Source organism: Acanthaster planci, linkage group LG08 (assembly GCF_054643075.1).
Source record: "Acanthaster planci isolate LZ-2023a linkage group LG08, COTS_SCS, whole genome shotgun sequence".
Taxonomy (NCBI): Eukaryota; Metazoa; Echinodermata; class Asteroidea; order Valvatida; family Acanthasteridae; genus Acanthaster; species Acanthaster planci.
In genome coordinates this window covers 2,313,369-2,329,353 of record NC_141784.1, presented here as the reverse complement: position 1 = coordinate 2,329,353, position 15,985 = coordinate 2,313,369, and the positions used below count along the sequence as shown (strand labels likewise).

Sequence of the window (15,985 nt, the reverse complement as noted above, 5' to 3'; positions counted from 1 at the left end):
TACATTAATGTGAATACATTTGTTTGTCATTCGTTGTCCGTACAGCATCTCGATATGATTCTGGGAGCCCCCAGAAAACCCAGCATATCCGTTATAGCCTCATCACTGTGTGCACTGGGCACTTCTCACCCCGGGGACGATGTAAGTTCATGGTCTTAGGAGCATCTATGTAGTGCATTTAACCGAATAAATTGAAACTCAGTGACTGATAACGCTGCCGAATAGCTCCTACTTCGTTCGTGATTGGTTCAGTTGTCTCCTGAATTTATGTAATTGTCTGATTGTGGATTTAATTTATACTTTAATAATGTATTCAGTAATGTGAGTAGGCCTATGTATTTTTCTCTAGTTTTTCACCTGCATCAGTGGTGTGCGAATAAATTCATGGGGCGATGAGTAAAGAGACTTCCAGTCTCCTTTCTTCACAAGTGTGTACACTGACACCATGCATCCTTTCATTATTTCACTTAACGTTTAGAAGGTCAATATTTCTGTAAATTGAAATCTTATAATGAGGAAAAAAATATTTCTAACCGCACTTACGCCGACTTCATTTTTAACCCAACATCAGGGACCGTATGCAAACAAGTTGGAGAGCCCCCCACCTCAACACGTTTGGCTCCGAGACAAAATTTCATGCGAGTGGTTTGGCAAGTGGAGAAGGCACATGAAACTTTTCTGGCACCACGTCTGAAGCCCAGAGGAAGTTGTCGGTAGTTGTGGTTAGTGCGGTATTAGATGCCCAAACGCAACCTGGTTCCGAGTTGATCTCAGCGCACCTGCGCCATTTCCCAGGACTCGTTCAAGAACTAGGGGTCAATTCTCCGGGCGTGTCTTGGTACTACTGAGTATGTGTGTTCCTTGGGGTGGCTGGAATCCTGGCTAAATATTGCAGCAGTCTGTTGATGATACCCTATTAAAATGTATTGCGATTAAGCACAGAACAGTGCAGTGGGACGTGAGCCGACTGCAGTTCGAAGTAACATACCCTCACGGTGTACAAAGCAGGGACGTTGGTTGACAAGGAGAACCGATTTAAAAAGTCTGTGAGGAAAACGCGCAGAGGTAAACATTCCTTGTCCTCTGGAATGAGGAAAAGAGAAATAAACTACATGTACTTGATATTTTGTTCAAGAGTGGTTGACAATGTCGACTGCCGATACATTCGAGTCCTGGCTTGAGCAAAAGTCGGTCATTATGTTGGGGTAAATTTAGATAACTTAGGCCCTAATTTTCAAATCAAAATTTCCAGAAGAGCATGGTTGCCCCCTTTTTTATCGTGAGTTTGGCGTGAATGTCGAATAACTTTTATGAGTGTCTGGCCATTGAAGGTTGAAATTTGATTGCCTTTGACGGTTCAACAATCTGGGGTCACACGGTCGAGATACCACACCAGCAAAATGGCAGGCGACGCCCAAAATTAAATAACTTCTGCTACCCATACATGAATGTTAAATGCTAAAGCTGTCTGAATTTGACAGGGAAAACCTGTAATTCTTGTGTCAACGTGTCTTTCGCTGCATTTATAGCTACTTTATTTCAACGCATACATACATACATACACTGCTCGGTACAGTCGTTGTACGAGCAGTCCTAGTGGAGTTATCGTCGAATGTTAGGGCGTGTCGGAAACTGGTAGAGTTGCGTACCTCTGTGGAGTTATGGTCGAATGTTAGGGCGTGTCGGAAACTGGTAGAGTTGCGTACCTCTGTGGAGTTATGGTCGAATGTTAGGGCGTGTCGGCAACTGGTAGAGTTGCCTACCACTGTGGAGTTATTTTTGAATGTTTGGGCGTGTCGGAAATTGGTAGAGTTGCCTACCACTGTGGAGTTAGGGTCGAATGTTAGGGCGTGTCGGCAACTGGTAGAGTTGCGTACCACTGTGGAGTTATGGTCGAATGTTAGGGCGTGTCGGCAACTGGTAGAGTTGCCTACCACTGTGGAGTTATGGTCGAATGTTAGGGCGTGTCGGAAACTGGTAGAATTGCGTACCTCTGTGGAGTTATCTTCGAATGTTTGGGCGTGTCGGAAATTGGTAGAGTTGCGTACCTCTGTGGGGTTATGGTCGAATGTTAGGGCGTGTTGGAAATTGGTAGAGTTGCGTACCACTGTGGAGTTATGGTCGAATGTCAGGGCGTGTCGGAAATTGGTAGAGTTGCGTACCTCTGTGGAGTTATGGTCGAATGTTAGGGCGTGTCGGAAACTGGTAGAGTTGCGTACCACTGTGGAGTTATTTTTGAATGTTAGGACGTGTCGGAAATTGGTAGAGTTGCCTACCACTGTGGAGTTAGGGTCGAATGTTAGGGCGTGTCGGCAACTGGTAGAGTTGCGTACCACTGTGGAGTTATGGTCGAATGTTAGGGCGTGTCGGCAACTGGTAGAGTTGCGTACCACTGTGGAGTTATCGTCGAATGTTTGGGCGTGTCGGAAATTGGTAGAGTTGCGCACCTCTGTGGAGTTATCTTCGAATGTTAGGGCGTGTCGGCAACTGGTAGAGTTGCGTACCTCTGTGGAGTTATGGTCGAATGGTTAGGGCGTGTCGGCAACTGGTAGAGTTGCGTACCACTGTGGAGTTATGGTCGAATGTTAGGACGTGTCGGAAACTGGTAGAATTGCGTACCTCTGTGGAGTTATCTTTGAATGTTTGGGCGTGTCGGAAATTGGTAGAGTTGCGTACCTCTGTGGAGTTATGGTCGAATGTCAGGGCGTGTCGGAAATTGGTAGAGTTGCGTACCACTGTGGAGTTATTTTTGAATGTTAGGGCGTGTCGGAAATTGGTAGAGTTGCCTACCACTGTGGAGTTAGGGTCGAATGTTAGGGCGTGTCGGCAACTGGTAGAGTTGCGTACCTCTGTGGAGTTATGGTCGAATGTTAGGGCGTGTCGGCAACTGGTAGAGTTGCTACCACTGTGGAGTTATCGTCGAATGTTTGGGCGTGTCGGAAATTGGTAGAGTTGCGCACCTCTGTGGAGTTATCTTCGAATGTTAGGGCGTGTCGGCAACTGGTAGAGTTGAATACCTCTGTGGAGTTATGGTCGAATGTTAGGGCGTGTCGGCAACTGGTAGAGTTGCGTACCACTGTGGAGTTATGGTCGAATGTTGGGCATTGTTCTTGAGCACATCATCTGCGAGTGTATTTACGCATCCGTGAAGTGTGTGGACACGGCCATGCATCGTTAACCTTCCGAAACCGGGGCAGTATGGGACTCTGTCTACGACCGTCGAGACTAAACAAACGTTACCATTGGAGGGCTTTTCCCATCTCGATCCCAAGGTCCTGAAACTATATCAATTATAGAGGATCGGGCTTTCTTGTGCACCCTAAGATTTGAATTTTAAATGTTGCTCGCGATACAGGCTCAGGGTGCAAAGAAACAAAAGCAGAGCTCTTTTTTCCCGTATAGTTCGTGCAATGCAGTGACCAAAATGTCTGTTTGCGGAAGCTGTCTTCGCATACGCGCCTGCCTTGACGTTCCAAAGCTGCCGTTCAGTGAGGCTGGCAGCGGTGACGACACGTCCTTGGTGTGGCTTGCATGATTCGCGTGGGCAAACAGTTATTACTTGCTTAACCTCCTCCTCCGGGTTTAGTCTACAATTACAGTTTCCTGGGGAATCATTCAGCGAATTTGTCGGCAGTAATCTGCAGTGGACATGACATTCCTGGAATCGTCCACGTTTTTATCGCGTTTGACAACGGATTGCCTGCGGCGTACAATTTCGATTAAATAACTACGTCGTGTACCAACTTGAAAAAGATGCATCGCAACATTCAAAGGACGTCTTGTATATAAGAAGTGGGGCCGAAATGTATGAAAACTTGATATCTTTTCAATTTCATGAGATAAATATGCCTCCATTCATTTTCTCAAATTGCTTTTCAGCCATAATTTTCCTTCCAGAATTTGGCGTTGTAAACCAAGGCAAGTTATCAGAATTTGCATTAACCCCCATGTCAGGCCATATAAACCCTATTATTACGACTGCAGTGAATCAAAGTTTCCTTGAGCCGTTTTCCATCTCGATAACAAACTTGCCACAACACGTGGGGAATTTAAATTGCATTAGGGCATGAATCATGGCAGGGTAATGCAAAGAGGGCATGAATCATGGCAGGGTAATGCAAAGAGTGTACGATTCCGAGATCGATTAGCCAGGTGTCAAACGTGTGTGCCCAGGTGCGGATCCAGGTGGATAGGGGCCGACTTCCTGCTCTGAGACAAAACAAGGAAAAACACGGGGAAAATAATAAAAAACTAAAGTGTACAAAGGTATGGTGCACCAATACATTGTAACAATGTATGCCATAATATAATGTTTCATCATCGTTTCCTCTTGTTCGCAAAAATGAGTATAAAAAAATCTTCGGCCTGACCCCCCTCCCGATAATGAGGGTGTTTGACTAGGCTTGTTCTTCGTCAGACTTGTTGGTTGGTTCGAAGATGGTTCACTTCCTGGGGATAAACAACCGTCATGGAGATTGGAATTCGAGTGCATGGTTCATTTTCGTTTTAGGTGGTCGATGGCTTTGAGTAGAATTGCCTCCTTCATTCGCCCCAGCCCACCCAGCCGAACTAGTGCCGAGATGGGAAGAACTGTCCATCGTTGGGGCGAAAAGTTGGACAGGATAGGGACGTTGTAACCGCAACTACCTCGGAACCCATTACCTACACAGTCTAGTCGATGTGCTCAAGAACAATGCCCACCGTGGAAAAGACCTGAATCGAACCCCAAATAGGCCTCATTCCGAGGTAAGCCATTTTGTATTGTTCCCAGAATCTGTCTTATTTAATGTAATCTGTGAAATGGGGCGATGCCAGACTATTTTGCGTTCAGTGCCTCACATTGTAAAATGTGGCGTACAATATATAAATATCATTAATCACAAATTTCACAATCTTCATCAGCATCAATGACATTAATTTTTTAACTTTTTATGTTATTCTCTGCTCCCAAACAAAAAAAGTTATCCTTGCTTTAATGTGTGGTTGACTTGTCGATAATTAAGGCCAATTTGTGCAAATGCAATAACTTTCTCTCCCCACCAGAATGGCCTTTCAATTAATTGGTGCACTTCCCAGAATTGGCCATCTAATTAATTGGCCTGTTCACATAGTTTTCCCGATATGCATACCCTTGACGTAACACAGTGAGGCTGTGAAGGGAGACTTCGTCAATTCTATACCTTTCCTCTGATGTACACGTACACAAAACGCAACGTAGTTTATTGTACCCTGAACAGTGACGCGTTTGGTTTGCGAAGGCTTTAAATTTGAAAAGCCATGTTGGCCAGGCCTCAGTTGACCCAATAGCGAAATATGAAGAACTACAAAAGCCGACTAGTAAAACATTTCAAAAAGTGAAATATATATATAGTTTTCCAAGTTCGTTTCTATGATATATATATTATTCCAAGGTATTTTTACGAAACATATCTTCTCAAGTTTAATTGTTATGAGGTATTTTTCCAAAGTTCGATCTTGCGAGATTAATTTTTTTCTACAGTTTGTTTCCACTAGATAGATCTTTCCAGGAAGATCTCCAAATTAGCTTTTACGAGATATGCAGCCGCGTCTGATAAATTTTACAGCCATGCTCAAAATCGAGCTCGAGTGGGCTTTTACTGACAGAACCGATATTGGACGGAGAATGTTGTGTGTTCTAACCATTGACCTTTATCGTGTCGACCTTGTCAGATATTGACAGAAGTCGGTCAGTACATGAGAACAAGCGGGAGTTTGCTTGTAGTCAAGTGCACGTGTGGGCCCATACCCAGTTTATGTCGCCAGAATATTGTCGAGGTAAAAAAAAGATCGTCATTCTCAGCAAGTTTGGAAGGGTATTAACAACTCGTTCTTCCTCAATCTGGAATAATCCGGCCAAAATTAATATTCAAGAAAACGCCCTCACCAGTCTCACCAGTCATGCGTATTGACAGATAAACAGAGTCACTTGCATCACAGTTTTGTGTATTAAAGGGTGTGTACAATTTCTCAGATGAAGCAACCATTTCCCTTCACGTATAACACTGTTCAGCTCACTATAGATTCATGTGTTTTGAGGGATGCATGGCCCACATGATTACTATTTTAACCTCAGCTTTGTATTGTCTGATCTTGTTTATTGACCACTAAAAGCTACATTCTTGCACTACGACTTATACAAAATGTACATGTACAGTTCTCATCACCAAAGCGTGGTCTGTCGTATACAGAGCCAGTTTTAGAATATCAAATATAGTCCACGCAAAAGCTGTCTTATTTCCAATAAGAAATGAATTGTTTTATCGGTCTGAAACAACGTTATGTCATTAATTATAAAAGTTTAAAAGGAAGGGGAGGGAGGAAAACGAAGCATACCTATTGATGTAACTTTTATTTAAAAATTAAGAATTGACAAATTTGTACCAAGACGGCTTTGAGAATACCAAAGCGGTAAATTCAACAACATGTAATAAACCCAATTCTGGGAACATTCAATTCTTAATTAAAAAATGAAAAACTCCATTCTGTGAACATTCAATTCTTAATTTAAAAATTAAGAATTGACAAATTTGTACGAAGACAGCTTTGAGAATACCACGGCGGTAAATTCAACAACATGCAATAAACCCCATGGGATCTGCGCTTGAGTATTGCCTTGGATAATTCATTATCTCGTTCGCATGGGTCAACACGACTCTTGCGTCTGCCCTGAACACATCAAACTCAGCCTTTTTATAAAGCATATGTTCACGGTTGCTCATCGCTTTTCCTTTGTGCCCCCTGTCAACACAACTGCAGTGCCTGCACGTGGTACGAATGCAAATTTAAAAGAACGCCCTGGAACTGCCCGCGCCAGTTCCCAGCATTCTGTGAATTGTTGTGATAGCTTTTCCATTCTCGGCGTTCTCCTTTCCTTTTTAATACGAGACAAAAATCGATAGTAGATCCAGCAGGAAACTCGATCGCCGTCGTATATAAAATGTGTGATCTGCGTAACCGATCCACAAATAATTGGTACAGCGAGTGTTTGCTGGGCGATCGCGTATAGGGTGTAGCTGGAATCTGCGTCTATCGTAGACGCTGTTATGGGAAATCGCCTTCAAGCCAAGGGGATTACGGTTGAAGGTTAATATGCAATAATCGGAGGGATGGGGGATTCCACTTGGAGCAAAAGGTATCTGTTATTAGCTAAGCTAGAAGACAGTTGTTCACGAACGGATTAAACGGCCCGGGGTTCAATCGCCGCTAAGCCCGGTGTCATGCCGGGGAGTCGACGCTCATTTTAAGGCTGGCGGGTGTCTGCCAGCCACGCCAAACCAACTGGCCAATAGGTATCGTGATGAAAGGTAAATCAAATTACGGTAAGATGCACTGAGGCGCCCCATGATTATTTTTACCATTTCATTTCAGGCACTGGAAAGGAAATATGATTCAGGAGTTACGTGTGAGGGAAAATCTGCCGCCAGTATAGGCATCAACAAAATATTTTGGGGTGTAAACTGGTAAAAAATCGCGATGAGCCATCTCAAGCCCTTAAAGCCACTTCAAATTCAAACCTGTGGCGCTGACCTGAAAACAGCAATCACTTCCAATCAAAAACTGTCTGGAAATTTCATTTTCGTGTAAATAATGCTTCCGATACACCAATGGGCGGCACCTTTCACTAGCACATAGGGCGTTGGAAGTCTGCTGCAGTTCATGGAACAATAAATTAGAATCTATCTCCCCGGGGGAGCTAGACAGATTATGATTTCAGTTCCTTGGACATATGAAAGGATATTAATAGCATTATAGTCTAATCTGATAAGGGAAATATTACCCTCTAAATATCAGAGTGAAAATTCTCTCCATTTGAGTGAACATTCACGCCCTCCGATTAAAACCAGAGACCACGACGACTTCGAAGGAAATTTGTTCACTCCAATAGATCGAGAATTCACCTGCGTGTCCACTATGAGGACTTCTTTTTCACACAATAAGTCACGGTGATTTTTAAATCTAAACTGTCTAGTCCAAAGTTTCATTCTTTCTAATTTAGAGAATAATACCCTGCCTGTGATGGCGTATATTGTATACATCGTTCATGTTCTAAGTGGAGCATATATCCTCATGGTAGGAATATCAGTTGGCTCTTGGTAAGCCCTAATAGAGCTAAACTACTTCATTCAGTTTACAGGCCTAATGAGGTAGGAGAAATACGTATATTTAGCATTACTAGTAATTCTTAGCCAATCTGTAATGATATGTCGGTACCAAACAAATTTTTACTTATGTATGCTTAAAATGTACGACTTATCACAGGAAAACACACTGGCGACATTTCTGGAGGTAGGGAAAGACCCGATAACACAGTGACTCCAGTCTGCTCTTGTCGTGCCCTGACACACTTGCATTTTCACGTCTGAGCAGCACTTCATAGCATCTTCGATTCTTGCCGCAATAAAGCTTCACCTCTTGAACTGTCATGCAGTGGGTTCCCTCCGGGCACCTCCAAGCAAATGTCATACTGAGTTTCAAATTTTGTTTTTCACAAAAAATTATCGAGTTGGGCACTGTTGTGAATTTGGTGATATTAGAATAAAAAAACCCAACACTATCCGATAGAAAGGCCCAACCTATACAATATTTTCTTTTTACTATTTTTCAGTGAGCTTTATTCAGTATTATACCCAAAAAGGAGGGTGCAGGGGCGTCAGCCTGTTGCCACGGCAACACATAGCTTTTTAACTGATCCTTGCAGAGTCCAAACTTTCGAAAGAAATCTCTATGAATTGGGACACTTCCAACGAAGAAACAGAACTTAGAAGTTTATGTCCTAACGCACCACAACTATGTACCGGGTATCATAAATGCCATTCCGATCTGCCAAATCTGTTATCCACGAAAATGTAACCCTTTTCCTTTCTTTATAATAGCCTGTACACTTGGAATGTTGATGAAAAAATGATTGACCCAAATTTTACACAACCAGACAGTGGCAATAGTAGATTTTGCCTTTACCGTCTTGGTCACGTGTTCGTGTTCGCCTCCTACACCATGATTCCCTGAAAGGGCCGAAACCTCTGTTCACAGATACTTTCCACGGGCCCCATCCCTCCTTTATTCGAGTGTGGTAATGGACCGGCCCCCGTTATCTGTTATCGTTCGAAGTCCGACTAACTCTAGAGACGGGAACCAGGCGGTCAGCCACATTTTCCACCGGTGAGGAGACCCAGAGCTGATATTAGAGAGAGTTGCAACATGAGTGTCTCAATCGTTGGAACCAAAATGGTGGATCATGTGTCAGTATACACACTGACAATTAGCTCACAATAGCTGTGTACTACATACACAATGTACAATCATTTTGGTTCCAAGCTTTGAAGTTGGCGCCAGTCTCTATAACAGTTCTGCGGAGACCATTTTCTGCAGTAGAATCTGGAAATTGACGAGTTCCTATTATCCGTGTCGAAATTCAGTCAAAGCTTCCCATCATGCTATATCAAAGCCTGTTATCGTAAGGTGAAATAATACTTTTTATAAAGTCCACTTCAACCCTGATAGGGCGATTCCTCTTTTGCGTTGCTTTGTATAGTATCTTGGTGAACTTGATTCATTTAGCTCTCCTCACCCAAAGTTTGCATTCCTAACGTAAATTTGCATCTGTGACCTTTCAACAGTCAGTTTTTTCACAATCTTTGTCATCACCCATCAGCATACGTGATGCTGCGTTGTGTTTTCCACCGCTGACAGAAAAAAAAATCCCGTAAGTTGCTCTTATTCAGCAATCTTCCGAACAACACCACTGCTGCCGCAGTTTATTGCCATGGACTTGGCCTTTACGTGTCTCTTGTACACACAGTTTGAATTTACCTTTTGAAAACACTGGGGAAAATAGGGAAATGATAACAGACGCAAGCTAGCGCTACCTTACTTAATGACATTCCTTACAGACAGATTGACTCATTGGTGGACACGAGTAGATTGACGGCAGGGCAAGGAGCAGGCTTGACGGACAGCTCAATTATTGGCCGTTTCAAGAGCTAAATCTTTTGAGTGCCACGGCATCAACACTCAACAATGTAATCATCTTCAAGAGCCTTCAACTATGCAAGGCTGACGAAAAACAAGTCTGATTTACTGTCACTGTCATTGCTTATGATTCGACTCAGCTGCTTCTAAGGAACTAATTGTAATTATATACTTATATTGATCTTTTTGACGCGTAGGCCTATTTAGCATTTGGGGTATGTCATTTGGACTCTAGAAGTGCCGAACTTTGACCGCTGTCATCGCCCACTATACACATGTATACGCATGGGCGGCCAAAGTTTGGAGATTGAAATATCATTCTTTTTCTTGACTGGGGTCAAATTTTGCCTCCAAATATACATCTGCCCCATTATTTTCAAAGAAGGTCGTATTTCAGTTTAGTATATAGTCGTGGTTTGTATTATTTGGCATTTTGCAAGCAGCGTGAGTTTTTTTTTACAATTAGTGAATTTTTCTCTTGCTGTTTATTACTGACGGCCAGCCATACTTCTACCAGGCAAAATACTACTGTAAAGAGCAGGGAAAGGTAAAAGAAAAGTCATAATTCTAACAATGTCCCCCCCCCGAGTCTGTGCTCCTATGTACAAGACCTAGTTCATTTGTATGATGAACCTGAAAAATTGCCTACGCTCAAGTGCTCCTTCAGAAATTTCACTTTATAGTATCGTTGCTGGTTGAAGAGAAACAATGATGTGTTTATCTCTCAGGAAATTAGTACGGCATTAATAATGGTAGATTTAATTCAAACTTGTTAAGCCAGAGAGTGACGTTTAAAACTTAGCAGGGCTTATTAAAGATACAAGCATTACGCGCGCCAGAGGTATGGCTGAGACCATTTAGGCTAGGCAACTAACCAACCATAAGAAGTTACCTTAGCAAAGACACCGTATAGCGCTTGGGGACGTCATTAAGCCACCCCAATAAGTACGTTTCCTTGCAGCTTCACACAGAAAAAATCTCATATTTCCGTGGCAATGCCCCCCAGGTCGACTGGTTTGAAAACCTACGCCACAAGAGTTCAATATAATATAGCGTTCATCTGTGACTGCTCACCATGGTTTTCAAAAAGTTTTCTTTAAAGCACGAATTGCTTTATAGGGCCTAAAACTCGTAGCGCAGGAAAAAAAATTGAATTCTGAGTTAAATAAAACGCAGTAAAGACCATTTTCTCAATGGAAAGCTATAAATTATAGGCCTATACACACATAAGAAATCAGATTTTTCATTGCCGAAAGGTGAAACTAGGCTATGTCAGCATCGGCTTCCGTTATGTCCACAAGAATCGAGTCAACATTTTATTACGTTTGCATGTTGGAACTTTTTGCCGGAGGCTGGCCTCTGTGCTAGGCTTTCTGCGTTCTAAACAAACCATCGGGAAGCTACTTTTTTACTTCATCGCGGACTTTCACGCAACGCAAATGACAGCCTAACGCCCGTCACCTCTGGAAGACTATTTCGTAATTCCAGCGATAACTGCCGCATATATGTTGTCTGTAAAGCAAAGCATAAGAACACTTGTGTGAAGCCCTGTACGCGTATTTACAAAACAAATAAAGTATAATACACATAGCAGACATAATAGCCTTCAGATCTCCACTTGAGAGCTTTGCTCCCCCAAGTTACCCCGTCACTCCGCCGCTCTGCTTGTGTATTTATCTTCGTCAGGATGCATTTAGTTCCCCGTGGTCACGCACACAAACATTCTATTCTACTTACTCACTGCTCACTTCCGAAAGATGTTAACATGGCTTATTCTGATCAGAACCTAGAGGGACAAGTTTGGTCTCTTTCGACGGAACCCTGCACGTGCGCAAGTGTTAAAAGATGCCGTGGGCCCTCTGCAGCCTGAGCAGTCTCAAAACCAAGGCTGGGGAAAGCGTTTTTAGGCACAGATTTAAGCGAACAAACTGCCCGGCATGTTTGGGGAGTAGGTGGCAAACGCAGGAGGCACCAAAATAGCAATCGTGTCAGACGAAGAGCGCGATCTTTAAGCCTTGCAGTCAGAGAGTGACAAGGGGAATAAAAAGGACTTTCTAACTTATAGCTTCCAATAAGTTTCAGGGACTTAGAGCAGAAAAAGAGTGAGTGCACGTGCCTTTAAAGATGAACGGTTCATTATCGTCAACGAAATTGAATACCCTCACGTCCGCTTACATCTAGTGCGGATGTATGTAAAATGATGCTAACACAAGTTTTTTTATTCTGCAGTTGCCCTGAGGAGACGTTTCCCTAAACTGGCTTTACCGGGAGACTGGATAGAGTATGGAATTCCATATCTGCCGTCGTGCGTCGCGCGTCGCCCGTCATGCGTCGCCCGTCGTGCGTCGTCCGTCGTGCGTCGCCCGTCGTGCGTCGTGCGTCGTCCGTCGTGCGTCGCCCGTGGTTTTTTTTTCACGATTTCGCAGTGGTATTTTTAACTTTGACCCTTGATCGTTTCACATGTACATGTTCTTGTTCGATCGATCCACCATGCCCGACTCTCATTTTAGCAATAGTACTAGAAGATGTACATGTATTTGTTTTTGCAGTTGCGCCAAACTCCAATTGAAAGAAGAAATAATATCCTGATATCGGTTAAGTAACGTTTATATGAAATAATACCATTTTGGTTACCTAAATAAATTAACAAAAAAGACTTTTGTTAGGGTAGATTGTTTTAAATTTCTCGATAACTTAGTTACTCTAGACGTAACTTTACTCGTTAACAGCCTGACTTTAGGTCTATAGCCTATGTAAATTTCTGTCTGTCCCCGCACGATATCCCACAGAGCGGAATGTAAATAATAAATCATTTGTTAATAAATCAATGTTTGATTCCTTAATAGTTTTCATAAGAGACAAACTGATTCAAAATTATCTTGAGGGCGGGTATACCTATAATGAAATCTGCTGTATACTCCAAATTAGACATGACTTGAGTTGCAGGTCGGCTCACAGAAGTCTTTTAAACAGTAACGTTACTTGTTAGCCCCATAAATAATGCTGATGTGCTGGACAACCTGTTCTCATTGGTCTATCCACCATGGCATACACACCCACAAAAACCAACATGTCATATTTTCTGAAACTTAAACCAAGTGGTAATTGCCCCCTAACAATACATTTAATAAACAGTTTGTTATCCACAGCACGTCTAGTATTTCTGGATTTCAAGGTGAAATTGAGGGGATAAGATGGAATATCTGTATCGGTTGGCAGATTTCTTCCTGGAATTTGATGAAAACAAGTCGGCACATATTTACAGTATGCAAATTAGAATAACACTGTGGATAAGTTGGCCGGAACATTTTTGCTGAAAATGTTTTTCCCCAAAAAACACTTGGTTGAATTCTCAGAGAGGCGATATTTTCCTGTCAAGAGACAGTGGTAGAATTGATTATGTGACTAGTGTATGCTTTGCAGGTGGGATTTGTACTTGCCTTAATCGGAAAAGACCTTTAGAAGTGAATGGAATCATCACATTGTCATTTGTTAAACCCCGGCTTTTGCAGATACTGTGCAACCCTTTTGATGTACATGTACATGTGAAACATCAAGGGTCAGTTAAAAATACCACTGCGCAATCGTGACAAAAAAAAAAAACCAAAAAAAAAAAAAAAAAAAAAACACACAGGCGACGCACGACGGGCGACGGCAGATATGGAATTCCATAATAAAGTGGGTACACAGTCAAACAACAAGGATCATAACTTTTGCATGAACTTGAAAATACCCTCGGAACCAGGGGCTTACTATGGAGGGAGGTCACTTCCTATTTCCATCTTCCATTGCTTCACCAATAAAAACAGCTACAAAACAGAAGTCTAATTATTAATAATTATTACATCTCGAGATCAATATTCAGTTAGCAAAAAAATATTGCATTCCAGCTTAAAGGCATGCTTCGTATCTTGCTGAATCGGGTAAATATTGAAACCAAATCCATTTAAATTGGCACCGAAGGTATATAGGCGTTAAAATCCATCCCGAGCAAATTTTGATCCAAATTCAAGAATTACTCAAGATTTGTAAAATGCGAGCAAAGGAATTCGCAGGCATAGGCCTGCGTATACTAGTGAGAAATAATTTTTTTATTTCCAACAAACAAATTGATGTATAAATAGCTTCATCACTACTATTACCGTGCGAAGAATGTGAAAATCTTAACACTTGTAAGATACATGTGTGACAAACTGTGACAAACTTATCAGAGTTTCAGATGAACACACTGACTAGCAATATTACTGTTAAGTTGTCACTTTTGTTGAATTGTGGCTTAACTGCAATTAGGTGGCTATTGTATTACAAATCAAAATAAAGACTATATAATGTGTGGTTTGTCATCACGGACCAACCAATTCTTCCAAATTTCTTTCGCAGACGTCACGCGTCACTTGGCCATTTCCCGATTGGCATCTACTTAAATCGTGAGCCCAATCGTTTCCAAAACAGTTGTACATGTACTTCCGTTGTCTTAAAAACATTTATGCCTACATTTTGACGTGGGATACGTGGCATGGCTGACACTAACCTGTTTCTTGCAGGAACTGACGCAATCGACGTCCGAAGATCGAAGACAACTTCCCTGGCTGTCAGTGGTTATACCTTTCACCTTGGCGCTTCCCGCATGGATCAAATTCTTTCGGAAATAACCATGAGCAGAGCATCAGAGGAAATACCATCCAGAACGCTAAGGGATAAAATACCCTGTAGTTCCCCAGCTTCGATTCGGCCACCGTCCTTTCGATTTCCCACGGGACACGCAAGGTGACGTGAAAGTTAAGCACAATTTTAATAATTTGTTTTCGACTTCCCTTGCGTAACGATTCCAGTCAACACGGGGAGATCAGTGTCGGATCGGCCCGAGCTTGAAACTTGGTGAAAAGTCTTGCAGAAGTCACGCTCAAACCTGTTTTGCACTGCAGAGGCCCTGATTGATCAGCGTGCAGTGTAATTGGTTCCCGAGTGAGCCTAACGAGAATTGACACATTTTTGTAAAACCGTGGAGCATTCGACATGCACTGTGGCCTTTCGCAGACGGTCAGCCTTTATGCCGCTAGGTCTGAGTCCCACGTGCCCAATTCGCTTACTACTGTACGTCCTTACAGCAAATGCGAGCTGCCAGCCTCTGCGAATCAACTGGACGTCTGAAACCGATACCCTGCATATCCTTCCGCTGTCTTCACCCTGGGTGTCTTCAAGCGTGCGCTGTGCATAACGCAGCGCTTTTGCGTTTAGAGAGTGTTGCAGTCACGCAACTGCCGGTTTCGATTGGGTCACGCCTCTGGCGAAATCAGTGACATACCCAAGACACTTTCTGTAATGAAATCTTTCCACAGTAGCAGTATTGGGGTAAGACGTAGGTCAGAAAGGGAGTTCAAAGTTTGAGCCTGTCTGTATTGTAAGCATGATTTTGCGACCACTCAACCATGGAGCTATTAACCTTAACACTCCTCAATCCTTCACCTGTTGGAGGACTTAGGAGTGTTAGGGTAAAGAGTCAAAGAATGACCCTCCGTGGTTGATTGGTCGCAAAATCATGCTTACAATACAGACAGGCTCAAACTTTGAACTCCTTTTCTGACCTTTCTGACCTATTTTAATTAGCTCCATGATTCAACTGAGCAAGCATGCAAACAACAGGATAAGTTTGATCGTAAGGTGAAATGTTACTACATTCTAAAAACTCACATATTATTGATCCATATCCGGGTTCCGTGGGACCTGACACGTTGTCGGGTCAAACGATGACTCTCTTCTGACTCATTTTGATCCTTTACGGACACAGAAGAGGGTCATTCTTTGACTTTTCGGTGACCCAGAAGAGAGCCATTCTGTAGACCGGGAAAGAGTCAAATACCAGAGGACCCAGATCCGGGTCAGTCTGACCCAAAGGTTTTCAAGTGTTTATTGGGCTGTTTGGCCTCACACTCTTTTATCCATTAAGTCGCTGATAACCAATGATCGTATAGCGCCGAAGGCGCAAGATGGATAA

The 15,985-nt window shown here is 42.7% G+C and overlaps 1 protein-coding gene across 1 annotated transcript in view; it reads right to left on the bottom strand.

Annotated features, from left to right (window-relative positions):
- The window catches only part of LOC110976060 (neuropeptide CCHamide-1 receptor-like), a 45,711-nt gene extending 30,427 nt beyond the window's left edge, over positions 1 to 15,284 (bottom strand). The window contains exon 1 of the mRNA XM_022229019.2: positions 14,522 to 15,284. The gene's annotated coding sequence lies outside the window, so the exon portion shown is untranslated. The remainder of the gene's footprint in view (positions 1 to 14,521) is intronic.
- Between the last annotated feature and the right edge of the window lie 701 nt (positions 15,285 to 15,985).